Below are 13,453 nucleotides of genomic sequence, written 5' to 3'. Positions count from 1 at the left end.
GCCTTTGGCAAGACTAGCCACATAACCAGGACTGGTTCCCTCACCCCAGAAAGCAGTGTAAATAGCTCTCCGTTTGTTTTCCCTGCAATTGCTGGATTCAAAACAAATTATTGGTGAGTACAAACATTCTGTAGTTGTCTTGGGTCAGAAGGGGCAATCTTTTCATACAGAACTTCTGTAGTTTGAAAACATTCAGCAGTTGCACCTGCTTTGTACAATAGATGCTTTGGGGCACTGTGCTCGTTCTAATTTAAGGCTTTTAACCTGGAGAGTGATTTCTGAATGCGACAATGAAAAGAATGCTGCTAAAGATTAGCTTTACATGGGAGCTTGAAGAACCTGTGAATAATGAGATGAATGTTTAAACAGAGTTTCTGTCATTTTAATTCTTTGGGGTTTGAATTCATTGCATGTGGATAATTCCAGTGTATCGAGTCTAGAGTAAATAGTGTATCCATCTCTCTTGGGCAGCTGCATTCTATTTGAAAGAGAAGACTTGCAGCAGTTTCTAAAATTGTTTTGATGGTTTATCTGCTTCCGGAGGGCACCTTCGCTTGACATTTGCATTGGGGACACTTTCTGAGCCTCCTGGAGACAAGCAATGGGCTGTTTAGCCTTTGGAGCCCAGTCAGTAGAGACAATGTTGAGTAGTTGACTGGTCTAGAGAGAATCTTTAAACGCGGGGCTTGTGGGGGAAACCCCTCAGATGCCCACAGAATCATAGAAATGTAGACATCATCCATCATTTCCCCCCTTTTATCTTTACCCAGAGACTTTCAACTGGTCTATCTCTCATCCTTCTAGACCTAAGAACAAGTGTATATATTCTTATAGAAAAACATAAAAACAGCCATGCTGGGTCAGACCAAAGGTCATCTAGCCGAGTGTCCTGGCTTCCAACAGCGGCCAATGCCAAGTGCCCCAGAGGGAATGAACAGAACAGGGAATCATCGAGTGATCCATCCCCTGGCATCCATTCCCAGCTTCTGGCAAACAGAGATTTAAGGACACCCAGACATGGGGTTGCATCCCTGTCCATCCTGGTTAATAGCCATTGATGGACCTATTCTCCATGAACTTATCTAATTCTTTTTTGAACCCCATTATAGTTTTTGCCTTTGTGATATATAATAGAACACCTTCTCCCTTTTTTCCGTGCCTGTCCATTTGATCCCCCTCTATACCAATATTACAGTCATGATACTTATGTCACTGAATCTCTGTGATGCCAATTAAATGATAATTTAGCTGATGTAGTAATACTTCCAGTTCTTCCTAGTTATTCCCCAAACTCCAATAGACATTTAAGATGTTGAGCAGATTCCCCCACTAATTTCCTCTTATTGCGCTTATGATCCTGTTGTAATTTCCCATTCCCCACCCCCGCCCCACACACACACAACGTCTAGCCCTCTGTTAAGGTCACCCTTTTAACTTACCTGTGAGCTTTTGTCTCCTGCCCCCTTTGAACCTAGTTTAAAGCCTGCCTCGTGAGGCTGATGAGTTGGTGCATGAAGATGCTCTTCCCCTTCTTGGTCAGGGGACCCCATCTCTTCCCAGCAAACAGCCTTCCTTTATTTCCCATCTGAATTTGTCTAGCTTGAACCTCCAGCCAATGGATCTTGTTACAACCTTGTCTGCTAGATGAAAGAGCCCTCATGTCAAATTTCTGTTCCTCATGTGGGCACTTGCAGACTGATTTCACTCACCCAGTTTAGATCCTAGGAGTAGCTTTAGGTAAATCAAAACATTTAAAACTAGATTGTCCTCCCACTTTCGTTGTTCATGCAGCAGTGTAAGTCCTCTGTACGGGGAGACTTTGCCAAACTATTAAAGTTCCTGAAACCACTATAGCTTATTGTTAAAAGCTGCCAAGTCAGCAGGCTGTAAATTGGCCATTCAGCAGTCTCAGTTTAACCAAGGCAGGAGGGGAGAGCGGTTTTTGGGTGCCACAGAGAGGGCAGCTTGACCCCGCATCCTTCCTATTAAGAATAGTGTTGAAGTTGCTGATACATGCATTTTTGAAGAGCAGGATGTGCCCCAGGAATGTCTGTTGGGGCCTCAAGGCTGCAAACTCTGGAAAAACCCACACCTGGTTAATCAATAATCAGAAGAAAGCCTCTTGCTTGACCATTGAAACTGCTTGCTTGACAAGTTTGCTTTAAGGGACATGTCATTCTATTACTAAGGTATAAATAAGGGGGAAAAGTTTGAGATGGTGGGTCTCTTCAGGACTGGACTCTCTCTCTCTGGATGCATCTTGTGTTTCCCAGCGGCAGATGGGCTGCCGCTGTGCCACTCGAGAGCCATGCTCAGCTTTGGTAATTATCAAGGGTTGGGGGTGTTTTACTAACCTCCTGCGGATGTGTGTATAAGTGCTTGAGACTAAGTACAGTTTAGCTTTACGTGAAAGCACTCTTGTGTTGTCCTGTTTGTGCCAGCCATCTATCGGTTGGCCGGCCGTGTCTCCCCGGATTTATTTCCTGACCCCACCTTGCACCGAGCAAAAGTTACCAAGAGCTCTGGGTTGAAAGAGCCCTGGGGAACTCGTTGACGTCCAGCGATTTCCTTCCCATTTTCACCAGTGTATGTGAGATGAAAATCAGGCTGTTCAGTACCATGGAAGATTTTCAGTATCATCAATGGTGGCCCTATTTTCTGAGCACTGCTGGCATGTGAACGGGCCGCGTCTATCCTGGGCCTTACACTGGGTTTTATTCTGCTGACTTGGAGCTAGTCCTGATTCGCACCGGTGTGAGGAGGTGCAGGCTCGTTGACTCCCTGGGGGTTGTTGTACAACTCTCTGCAGGGTATCTAGTAGGCACAGTAATGACATCACATTGTTGCCTTGAATTTTCTTGGTACCACAGTGCACTACACACCTGGGACAGGCAGACTCCAAAGGTTCAGAACCAAGTTCAGTTCAACTGAAAGAAGCATCCAGAATCTCAGATGCATCTCAGAAATTAATCCAAACTAAGGTGACCTCTTGAGCATGCAACCTTGGTTGATAATCTTGCAAGAACTTTCTCATGTGATTCCTGGTCAGAGTTCTAACTAGGGAAAAAAACAGGAATTGTACTCTTCCCAGCTCCACCCACAAAATAAGCTCTACCCATGTGAGTCCATGAGAATGTATCCCCCTCGGTGAGGCTGTTTTCTTCAGCAGCTTAGGAAAGGCTGGAGTTAACTGTAGCACCCTGTCCTGGCTGAGACTGAACCCTGTTGCTGGTACTTCCAGCTGCTGGATGGGCTGGAAATAGAAAGAGTGAGCACCATTTATTGTTTTTATGACTACTGCTTCTAATCTCCATAAGAATTAAGAAATGCAAGGGCCAGTGGGAAACCAGGGGAAAATAAAGAAAAAAAGATTCATGGACCACAACTAATTCTAGACCGTGGTTCAGCTTGTGTGGGACTTTCAGATATTTATTTTCTAATTCAATTTGCTCAACACAATTCTGTGTAAGATGCTCCCATACTATGAGAATGAGGAATGGGGATAATATTAAATAATAAAATAATAATAATAATAATTAATAATTTAACTTGTTCAGTTTTTATCTATACTTTTGAAAATTCAATCACTTTATATTGAGGATCAATTTATAAATAGGTTATAAATGATTACTGTATATTTTAATACATAATGAATCTATAATTATAGGTTCTGTAGTTCAACAGGTCCAACAGGGATCAGTTCAGGGTCCAGTTCTGTTCAATATCTTCATCGATGATTTAGTTAACGGACTCGAAGATTCATCTGAGGGAAGGGAACAGAAGGAGACTCTGCCGATTGGAAGGCATGAGATGCACTGTCCTAGGGATGGGGGTCCATTACCCTTGCTCCCAAGAGGAGGAGGTGGGTGGTGGTGGTCGGGGACTCTCTCCTCAGGGGGACTGAGTCATCTATCTGCCGCCCTGACCGGGAAAACCGAGAAGTCTGCCGCTTGCCAGGAGCTAGGATTCACGATGTGATGGAGAGTCTGCTGAGACTCATCAAGCTCTCGGATCGCTACCTCTTCCTGCTTCTCCACGTGGGCACCAATGATACTGCCAAGAATGACCTTGAGCAGATCACTGCGGACCACGTGGCTCTGGGAAGAAGGATAAAGGAGTTTGAGGTGCAAGTGGTGTTCGCATCCATCCTCCCGTGGAAGGAAAAGGCCTGGGTAGAGACCGTCGAATCGTGGAAGTCAACGAATGGCTATGCAGGTGGTGTCGGAGAGAAGGCTTTGGATTCTTTGACCATGGGATGGTGTTCCAAGAAGGAGGTGTGCTGGGCAGAGAGGGGCTCCACCAAACGAAGAGAGGGAAGAGCATCTTCGCAAGCAAGCTGGCTAACCTAGTGAGGAGGGCTTTAAACTAGGTTCACCGGGGGAAGGAGACCAAAGCCCTGAGGTAAGTGGAGCCGTGGGATACCGGAGGAAGCACGAGCAGGAGAGTGTAAAAGGGGAGGGCTCCTGCCTCATACTGAGAAAGAGGGATGATCAGCGAGTTATCTCAAGTGCCTAAACACAAATGCAAGAAGCCTGGGAAACAAGCAGGGAGAACTGGAAGTCCTGGCACAGTCAAGGAATTATGATGTGATTCGAATAACAGACACGTGATGGGATAACTCACATGACTGGAGTACTGTCATGGATGGTTATAAACTGTTCAGGAAGGACAGGTAGGGCAGAAAAGTTGGGGGAGTTGCACTGTATGTCAGGGAGCAGTATGACTGCTCAGAGCTCCGGGATGAAACTGCAGAAAAACCTGAGTGTCTCTGGATGAAGTTTAGAAATGTGAGCAACAAGGGTGATGTCATGATGGGAGTCTGCTATAGACCACCGGACCAGGGGGATGAGGTGGACGAGGCTTTCTTCCGGCAACTAACGGAAGTTACTAGATCACAGGCCCTGGTTCTCATGGGAGACTTCAATCACCCTGATATCTGCTGGGAGAGCAATATAGCAGTGCACAGACAATCCAGGAAGTTTTTGGAAAGGGTAGGGGACAATTTCCTGGTGCAAGTGCTAGAGGAACCAACTAGGGGCAGAGCTCTTCTTGACCTGCTGCTCACAAACTGGGAAGAATTAGTAGGAGAAGCAAGAGTGGATGGGAACTTGGGAGTCAGTGACCACAAGATGATCGAGTTCAGGATCCTGACAAAAGGAAGAAAGAAGAACAGCGGAATACGGACCCTGGACTTCAGAAAACAAACTTTGACTCCCTCAGGAAACTGATGGGCAGGATCCCCATGGAGAATAACATGAGGGGGAAAGGAGTCCAGGAGAGCTGGCTGTATTTTAAAGAATCCTTATTGAGGTTACAGGGACAAACCATCCCGATGTGTAGAAAGAATTAATAATTTTATTAAGATAATGTTGAAGTAAAAAGAAAACGGTACAGAGTTTAAGCATAGAAGTTTCTGGTTATCAGGGAATAAGGTACAGATTATCAAGGGGTGCGAAATTCAGTTTAGGAACGGGTGGCATAAGGAATACATAATCTGCAATCACCCGATTTGGGGTAAAAGTTTAACCGGTCAGAGTACAGACATTGAGATACGGAGGTATGTTGTCCATATAATGGCTATGTTCAGGTGTGGAGTATAATGAGTGGATACCATGATGGGGATGGATCTACCCTCATTTGGTGGGATTTAATGTTTATTGAGTTTATGGTTCCAGTTCATATGGTCCAATGGGAAAAAGCCTCTCAGTCCCTTTCCCATAGTGGATGCACGATGCCGTACCTCCTGCTGCTGTCGGTGGCTGGTGATGTGTTCGATGTAGATATCCCTGGATAATTGGATGGTGTCCGAGACCATGAGGCGCCGCATGAGCCGTGCATAGCGTCGACCGATCCCACAGGTCTGCAGCACACGCTGGTTGCAGGGATCCCAAGCGCCCAGGGCTCTGACGATCATGGCGTCCATCTGCACCTCGTAGCCCTTCGCTCTCAGGGTGGCGGCCAGAGGGGCGTATTTTTCCAGCTTACAAGCTCGGGCTTTGAGGAAGGCCGGGCTCCTGTTCTCAAAGGAGACCGTGATGTTAATTTTAGAGTAGCAGCCGTGTTAGTCTGTATCCGCAAAAAGAAAAGGAGGACTTGTGGCACCTTAGAGACTAACAAATTTATTTGAGCATAAGCTTTCCTGAGCTACAGCTGACTTCATCGGATGCATGCAGTGGAAAACATATTGGGGAGATTTATATACATAGAGAACATGAAACAATGGGTGTTACCATACACACTGTAACAAGAGTGATCAGGTAAGGTGAGCTATTACCATCAGGAGAGCGGTGGGGAAAAAGCCTTTTGTAGTGATAATCAAGGTGGGCCATTTCCAGGAGTTGACAAAAACGTCTGAGGAACAGCGGCGGGGTGGGGGTGGGGATAAACATGGAGAAATAGTTTTACTTTGTGTAATGACCCATCCACTTCTAGGGCCTAATCACATCAGCCACACTATCCAGAGGCTCGTTCACCTGCACATCTACCAATGTGATATATGCCATCATGTGCCAGCAATGCCCCTCTGCCATGTACATTGGCCAAACTGGACAGTCTCTACGTAAAAGAATAAATGGACACAAATCAGACGTCAAGAATTATAACATTCAAAAACCAGTCAGAGAACACTTCAATATCTTTGGTCACTCGATTACAGACCTAAAAGTGGCAATTCTTCAACAAAAAAAACTTCAAAAACAGACTCCAAGGAGAGACTGCTGAATTGGAATTAATTTGCAAACTGGACCCCATTAAATTAGGCTTGAATAACTGGGAGGGGATGGGTCATTACACAAAGTAAAACTGTTTCCCCATGTTTATTCCCCCTCCGCCCCCCCGCTGTTCCTCAGACGTTCTTGTCAACTGCTGGAAATGGCCCACCTTGATTATCACTACAAAAGGGCCCCCCCTACTCTCCTGCTAGTAATAGCTCACCTTACCTGATCACTCTCGTTACAGTGTGTAGGGTAACACCCATTGTTTCCTGTTCTCTGTGTATATAAATCTCCCCACTGTATTTTCCACTACATGCATCCGATGATGTGAGCTGTAGCTCACGAAAGCTTATGCTCAAATAAATTTGTTAGTCTCTAAGTTGCCACAAATCCTCCTTTTCTTTTTACAAATGATTAAAGGTCTAAAAAACATGGCTTATGAGGGAAGATTGAAAAAAAAATGTCTTTTGTTTTGTCTGGCAAAGAGGAGAGTGAGAGAGGACATGATCACAGTTTTCAAGTACATAAAAAATTGTTACAAGGAGAAGGGAGAAAAAATGTTCTTCTTAACTTCTGAGGACAGGACAAGAAGCAATGGGCTTAAATTGCAGCAAGGGAGGTTTAGGTTGGAAATTAGGAAAAACTTCCTAACTGTCAGGGTGGTTAAGCACTGGGATAAATGGCCTAGGGAGGTGGTGGAATCTCCATCACTGGGGATTTTTAAGAGTAGGTTGGACAAACACCTGTCAGGGATGGTCTATATAATACTTAGTCCTGCCTTGAGTGTAGGGGACTGGACTAAATGAGCTCTCAACTGGTCCCTTCCAGTTCTATAATTCTATGTTTCTATAACAATGGCTTATAACCAACTATCACACCTGCTACTGATGTGCTTATAGCCATGTCTAACACATTGTGGAAGTAGATAAAGGGAATTTGGATGCAGGCCTCTGAAATGAGCAGGAGGCAGGCTAACTCTACTTTAATAACACAAGATTTGTAGACGCCGGGATAGTGTGAAGTGAGTGGAAAAGAACTGTGAAAAAGGCTGTTGTGACCTTGTATTAGGTAAGAATAGAATGTAGACTATAAGAGAAATTGGTGAGAAAAATAAGAGATCATGAAGGAATATGTATAAACAATATGCAGCTGTAATAAAGGTATAAATGCTTGCTCTAATTGTTTATCTTCAGAGAGACCTGCCTAGGTGGGGGAAACCCTGTGTCCTAGGGCACTCTCTCCCTCTGTGCAATTGCTTGAGATAATAGAGTGTATCTGACTTGCTGCACCCAAGCTGAGAGTGAGAACTGTGTTTTTCTCCGACACATGGTACTCCTGCATGTGACATGCTTAACGACATCAATAAATAATTTAAGAACATAAGAACAGCTGTACTGGGTCAGACCAATGGTCCATCTAACCAGTTTCCTGTCTTCCAACAGTGGCCAATGCCAGATGCTTCACAGGGAGTGAACAGAACAGAGCAATTATCGAGTGATCCATCCCCTGTCTTCCAGTCCCAGCTTCTGATTGAGGGACGCCTGGAGCATGGGGTTGCATTTCTGACCATCTTGGCTAATCATAGAATCATAGAAGATTAGGGTTGGACGAGACCTCAGGAGGTCATCTAGTCCAATCCCCTGCTCAAAGCAGGACCAATCCCCAACTAAATCATCCCAGCCAGGGCGTTCTCAAGCCTGACCTTAAAAACCTCCGAGGATGGGGATTCCACCACCTCCCTAGGGAACCCATTCCAGTGTTTCACCACCCTCCTAGTGAAATAGTGTTTCCTAATATCCAACCTAGACCTCCCCCACTGCAACTTGAGACCATTGCTCCTTGTTCTGTCATCTGCCACCACTGAGAACAGCCGAGCTCCATCCTCTTTGCAACCCCCTTTCAGGTAGTTGAAGACTGCTTTCAAATCCCACCCCCACTCTTCTCTTCTGCAGACTAAATAACCCCAGTTCTCTCAGCCTGTCCTTGTAGCCATTGATTGTCTTATCCTCCCTGAATTTTATCTGTTACACCCTTTGTCAATCATTTATTAGTGAAACCTTAATATAAAATCTGACTCAGAGTTCAGAATATAGGATTCATGATATTGAAGAGCAAATCTGGACAAATGCATATTGTTTGATGAACAGAGTTCCAGTCTGCTCTAACAGCTACAGCTATGCAAATAGCGGAAAGAAGTTGTGCTATAAATATTCATTGCCAATTGAGAGTGAATTTTGATTCACACCATTTCATGGCCATTTGGTTTTCACTTTCTGTGAACATTTAAAGCTTGAAAATTCACTCTAATAAAAAGTTCTAATGAAAAGAAAATTTAGTTCAAATGCTGAAGTGTTCGCCTGAAGCAAACTTCAGAGGTACATTTGATTGAAAAATTGTATTTTAAGATGCATTTGCTAGTTACCTCAGACATCCAAGCAAGGAACAGAAACAATGCCAACAATAAGTAAAAGAAATTTTTTTTAGAAAGCAGGCAAGATCACAAAATTAAATAAAGAGTAAGAATTTCTCTACAGTTTATTAGGTTGCCTCTGGACAAAACAACTCAATAGCTAAAACTTATTAAATTCAATTTTAATGAAGTGCCTTGGTAGTTATACAACCCACTGACTTATCACTTTCTTGGGTGCCACATTACCAAAGAACTTTAGCAGAACTAGAAACCCAGAGAACAAGGGCAGTCTGTATTCTCACAGTTTCCGCAACTTTAATTGATTCTTAAAAGGAAAACTGCATTGGTTGCTGCTGGCTAGGAAATCAGCCGAGGGAATGCACTCTCTGTCTCCTTCTCTTCTTTGGTGAACTGATGAGGAATCTGTTTTCCATTCCTCTTCAGGAAGGCAGTACATCATCACCTTACTATTTCCACAAGGAGGAATTGGCCCGAGAGTGCTGTAGAGCAGGATGTAACAGGACATTCATTTGGCCGCTCGTCTATAGGTACTGATTCTGAAGTCAATGGCAGAGCTCCTATGCACCAAAATGGAGAGGAATCAGATCAAGAGAGAAAGAAGTTTTCCCTGGTGGATGAGGGGCAAACACATCAGTTTGGGAGACAAAGAATGAACCAAGAGGGAGGCAAGGAGCTGCCCACACAATGGTGGGGCTGTTGTCTCTATGTATCCCAAAGAAGTGGCAGCTCTGAAATCAGTCTCGCACTTTTAACCTTTCTGGGCCTGACCCAAAGCCCATTAAAGTCAATGCAAGTCTTTCTGTTGACTTCATAGAATACCAGGGTTAGAAGGGACCTCAGGAGGTCATCTAGTCCAACCCCAAGCTCAAAGCAGGACCAATCCCCAATTTTTGTCCCAGATCCCTAAATGGCCCCCTTAAGGATTGAACTCACAAACCTGAGTTTAGTAGGCCAATGCTCAAACCACTGAGCTATCCTCCCCCTAGGCGCTGGATGAGGCCCTAGATCTGCTACACCGTACGTCTGGGATTTTCAGCATGCTTCAGCTAGCCTCTTCCTCCACTTGCTTGGCATTCTGTGCAGTGTGAGCCCTGGCAGCCATTTCCTGTCTTCTGGCTCATCACAGACCGACCAGAACATGTGATGACTGAATGGTCAGAGTGGCACGCGCTCTGGAGTACTAGGGGCTGAAGTCTCTGCATTCAGCATGTCCTTCACGGGGTAGTTCACATATCTGCAATAATGTCCAGCATCTATGACTGGTCATACAGAGGCACAGAGACATCCCTTTCCTCTACATTTGGTTATTTTTATCACATAATCTCAACTAGAAGAATTCATTCATTCATAGAATTCTATTTAATGTGCATGGATTATTTCCCACGCCTTGGATTGGGATCCCTGTTAGAGAGTCAGGGCTCAGCCCTACAGTCCACAGTGAGGCAAATCTGGGCTGCATGGGAGTGTCGCATGTGTTAGTGCTGCTTAATGCCATTTCAGAAACAGGACATCTAACCCTTTCTAGTTTTCCTCAAATGAATCATGGAATATCAGGGTTGGAAGGGACCCCAGGAGGTCATCTAGTCCAACCCCCTGCTCAAAGCAGGACCAATCCCCAACTAAATCATCCCAGCCAGGGCTTTCTCAAGATGGGCCTTAAAAACCTCTAAGGGAGGGGATTCCACCACCTCCCTAGGTAACCCATTCCGGTGCTTCACTGCCCTCCTAGTGAAAAAGTTTTTCCTAATATCCAACCTAAACCTCCCACACTGCAACTTGAGATCATTGCTCCTCGTTCTGTCACCTGGTACCATTGAGAACAGTCTAGATCCATCCTCTTTGGAACCCCCTTTCAGGTAGTCGAAAGCAGCTATCAAATCCTCCTTCATTTTTCTCTTCTGCAGACTAAACAAGCCCAGTTCCCTCAGCCTCTCCTTGTAAGTCATGTGCCCCAGCCCCCTGATCATTTTCGTTGCCCTCCACTGGACTCTCTTCAATTTCTCCACATCCCTTCTGTAGTGGGGGGCCCAAAACTGGACACAGTACTCCATATGTTGCCTCTCCAGTGCCGAATAGAGGGGAATAATCACTTCCCTTGATCTGCTGGCAATCCTCGTACTCATGCAACTCAATATACCGTTAGGCTTCTTGGCAATGAGGGCACACTGCTGACTCATATCCAGCTTCTCATCCACCGTAACCCCTAGGTCCTTTTCTGCAGAACGGCCGCTTAGCCATTAAGTCCCTAGTCTGTAGTGGTGCATGGGGTTCTTCCGTCCTAAGTGCAGGACTCTGCACTTTTCCTTGTTGAACCTCATCAGATTTCTTTTGGCCCAATCCTCTCGTTTGTCTAGGGCCCTCTGTATCCTATCCCTACCCTCCAGCATATCTACCTCTCCTCCCAGTTTAGTGCCATCTGCAAACTTGCTGAGGGTGCAATCCATGCTATCCTCCAGATCATTAATAAAGATATTGGACAAAACTGGCCCCTGGACCGACCCTTGGGGCACTCCACTTGATACCGGCTGCCAACTAGACATGGAGCCATTGATCACTACCCGTTGAGCCCAACGATCTAGCCTGCTTTCTATCCACCTTATAGCCCATTCAGCCAATCCATACTTTTTTAACTTGCTGACAAGAATACTGTGCGATACTGTATCAAAAGCTTTGATAATGTCAAAATATATCACATTCACTGCTTTCCCCATATCCACAGAGCCAGTTATCTCAGCACAGAAGGCAATCAGGTTGGTCAGGCATGATGTGCCCTTGGTGAATCCATGTTGACTGTTCCTGATCACTTTCCTCTCCTCTAAGTGCTTCAAAATGGATTCCTTGAGGACCTGCTCCATGATTTTTCCAGGAACTGAGGTGAGGCTGACTGCAATGACCGCAATGGTCTTTTACTTCCTTTGCTCTGGGCATTACTGTACTTCTGGACTGATAGACATTTTATTGGATGCTTTCTAGGTTCTCTCACGTATAACATCTTTTCTCTTTTAACTAACAGTTTTTCAGTTCTGTAAAGCTCAGCTCTTAGCAGGACTTTGAAGACAACAGCAGAACAAGAATTAAGTTCTATCATTTAGTTTGCATATGTCACTCTTTTGAACCAGTGGGTTTCCAATCCCTGGGCCTGGAAAGAGACTTGCTTTTTAAAATCACTATTCAGGCGTCCTTAAGAAACTGGACTCAAGAGACTGGGGCAATTTCCAAAGCACAGCAAAAGGAAAGGAAAGGATTGCATTCAAAAATATTTTATTTTGCATAAATATTATGTCTGTAAAGTGTTAATGTATGTGTAATTTTCTCAGTCATGGAGGAAGAATGAAGCTCCTTGAGAGGCTGGGTCCTTACTATGAAAATTAACCCATGGTTGTACAAGTTGTAGTTTTTTTAAAGATGGAGAAGGAGCACTGGTAAAGACATGCCTGATGGTGTTGGATGACGACATCCCACAGTGTTCAAGCAGCTTCCCCCCAGGAGAACAGAGCATGCTGATACCCGGAAGAGGGTGGAAGCAAAGCAGCAGCTCGGATCACAGTGCTCATGGTCTAATCAGCCAATAAATTACTTGCTACCGCGTTTTGCTTTGCTTTGTTTTATCAGCACCTCCTAGCTAGCACCTGCACAGCCCCTAGAGAACCAGCTGCCAGCAGGCCAGTGATCTGATTCAATTACGCAAAAGGGATTATGGTGCCTGGAGTGGGATTACCCAGGTGCTGGATGTAAAGTGTGTGCTCAAGTGCTTTGCTGGGCTGGGGCCTGGAATGGGATTAATTTTTTGTGGCCTCCAAAACAAATCTTAGTAGCAGTAGTAGGCAGCATTGCTCTGAAACAGGGTCACAACATGCAGAGCCCCGCAGGAGCCAGGCAGCGAGCAGCACGTGACGTAAGCAAGCATGCTGGCCCTTGAAGGCCAGTCCCAGAGGGCCTGTTACAGGGCCTCAGTCCCATGAAAGGTCTGGGGGCTGTAGGCCAGGAGGCAGGCCCTGACTGAACAGAGCCAACTGCGAAGGCGGGAGCAGGATATGAGAGAGTGTTCTGGTCTCAGCTGGGGAGAGATTGGGTAGATCAGCAGCTGGGAGGGAAGCGCTTCAGAGCTGGGATTGGAGCCCCAAAGACAGGTCAACATGGGTAGTGGCCTTGGGAGCCAGAGAGAGGGACAATTTGGAGCTGGAGAGAGGACAGCCTCTTTGCAGTATGTGACCCGAGTGGCAAAGGCCCTGGGTTCCCCCATGATGACCCCAGCATAAGGAGAAGGATTTTAGTCCAAGGGAGAAGGAACTGCTGGATTTCTTGCACT

Source organism: Lepidochelys kempii, chromosome 6, assembly GCF_965140265.1.
Source record: "Lepidochelys kempii isolate rLepKem1 chromosome 6, rLepKem1.hap2, whole genome shotgun sequence".
Lineage (NCBI taxonomy): Eukaryota > Metazoa > Chordata > Testudines > Cheloniidae > Lepidochelys > Lepidochelys kempii.
The sequence above is the reverse complement of the archived record's forward strand: the minus strand, read 5'-3'. Positions refer to the sequence as shown.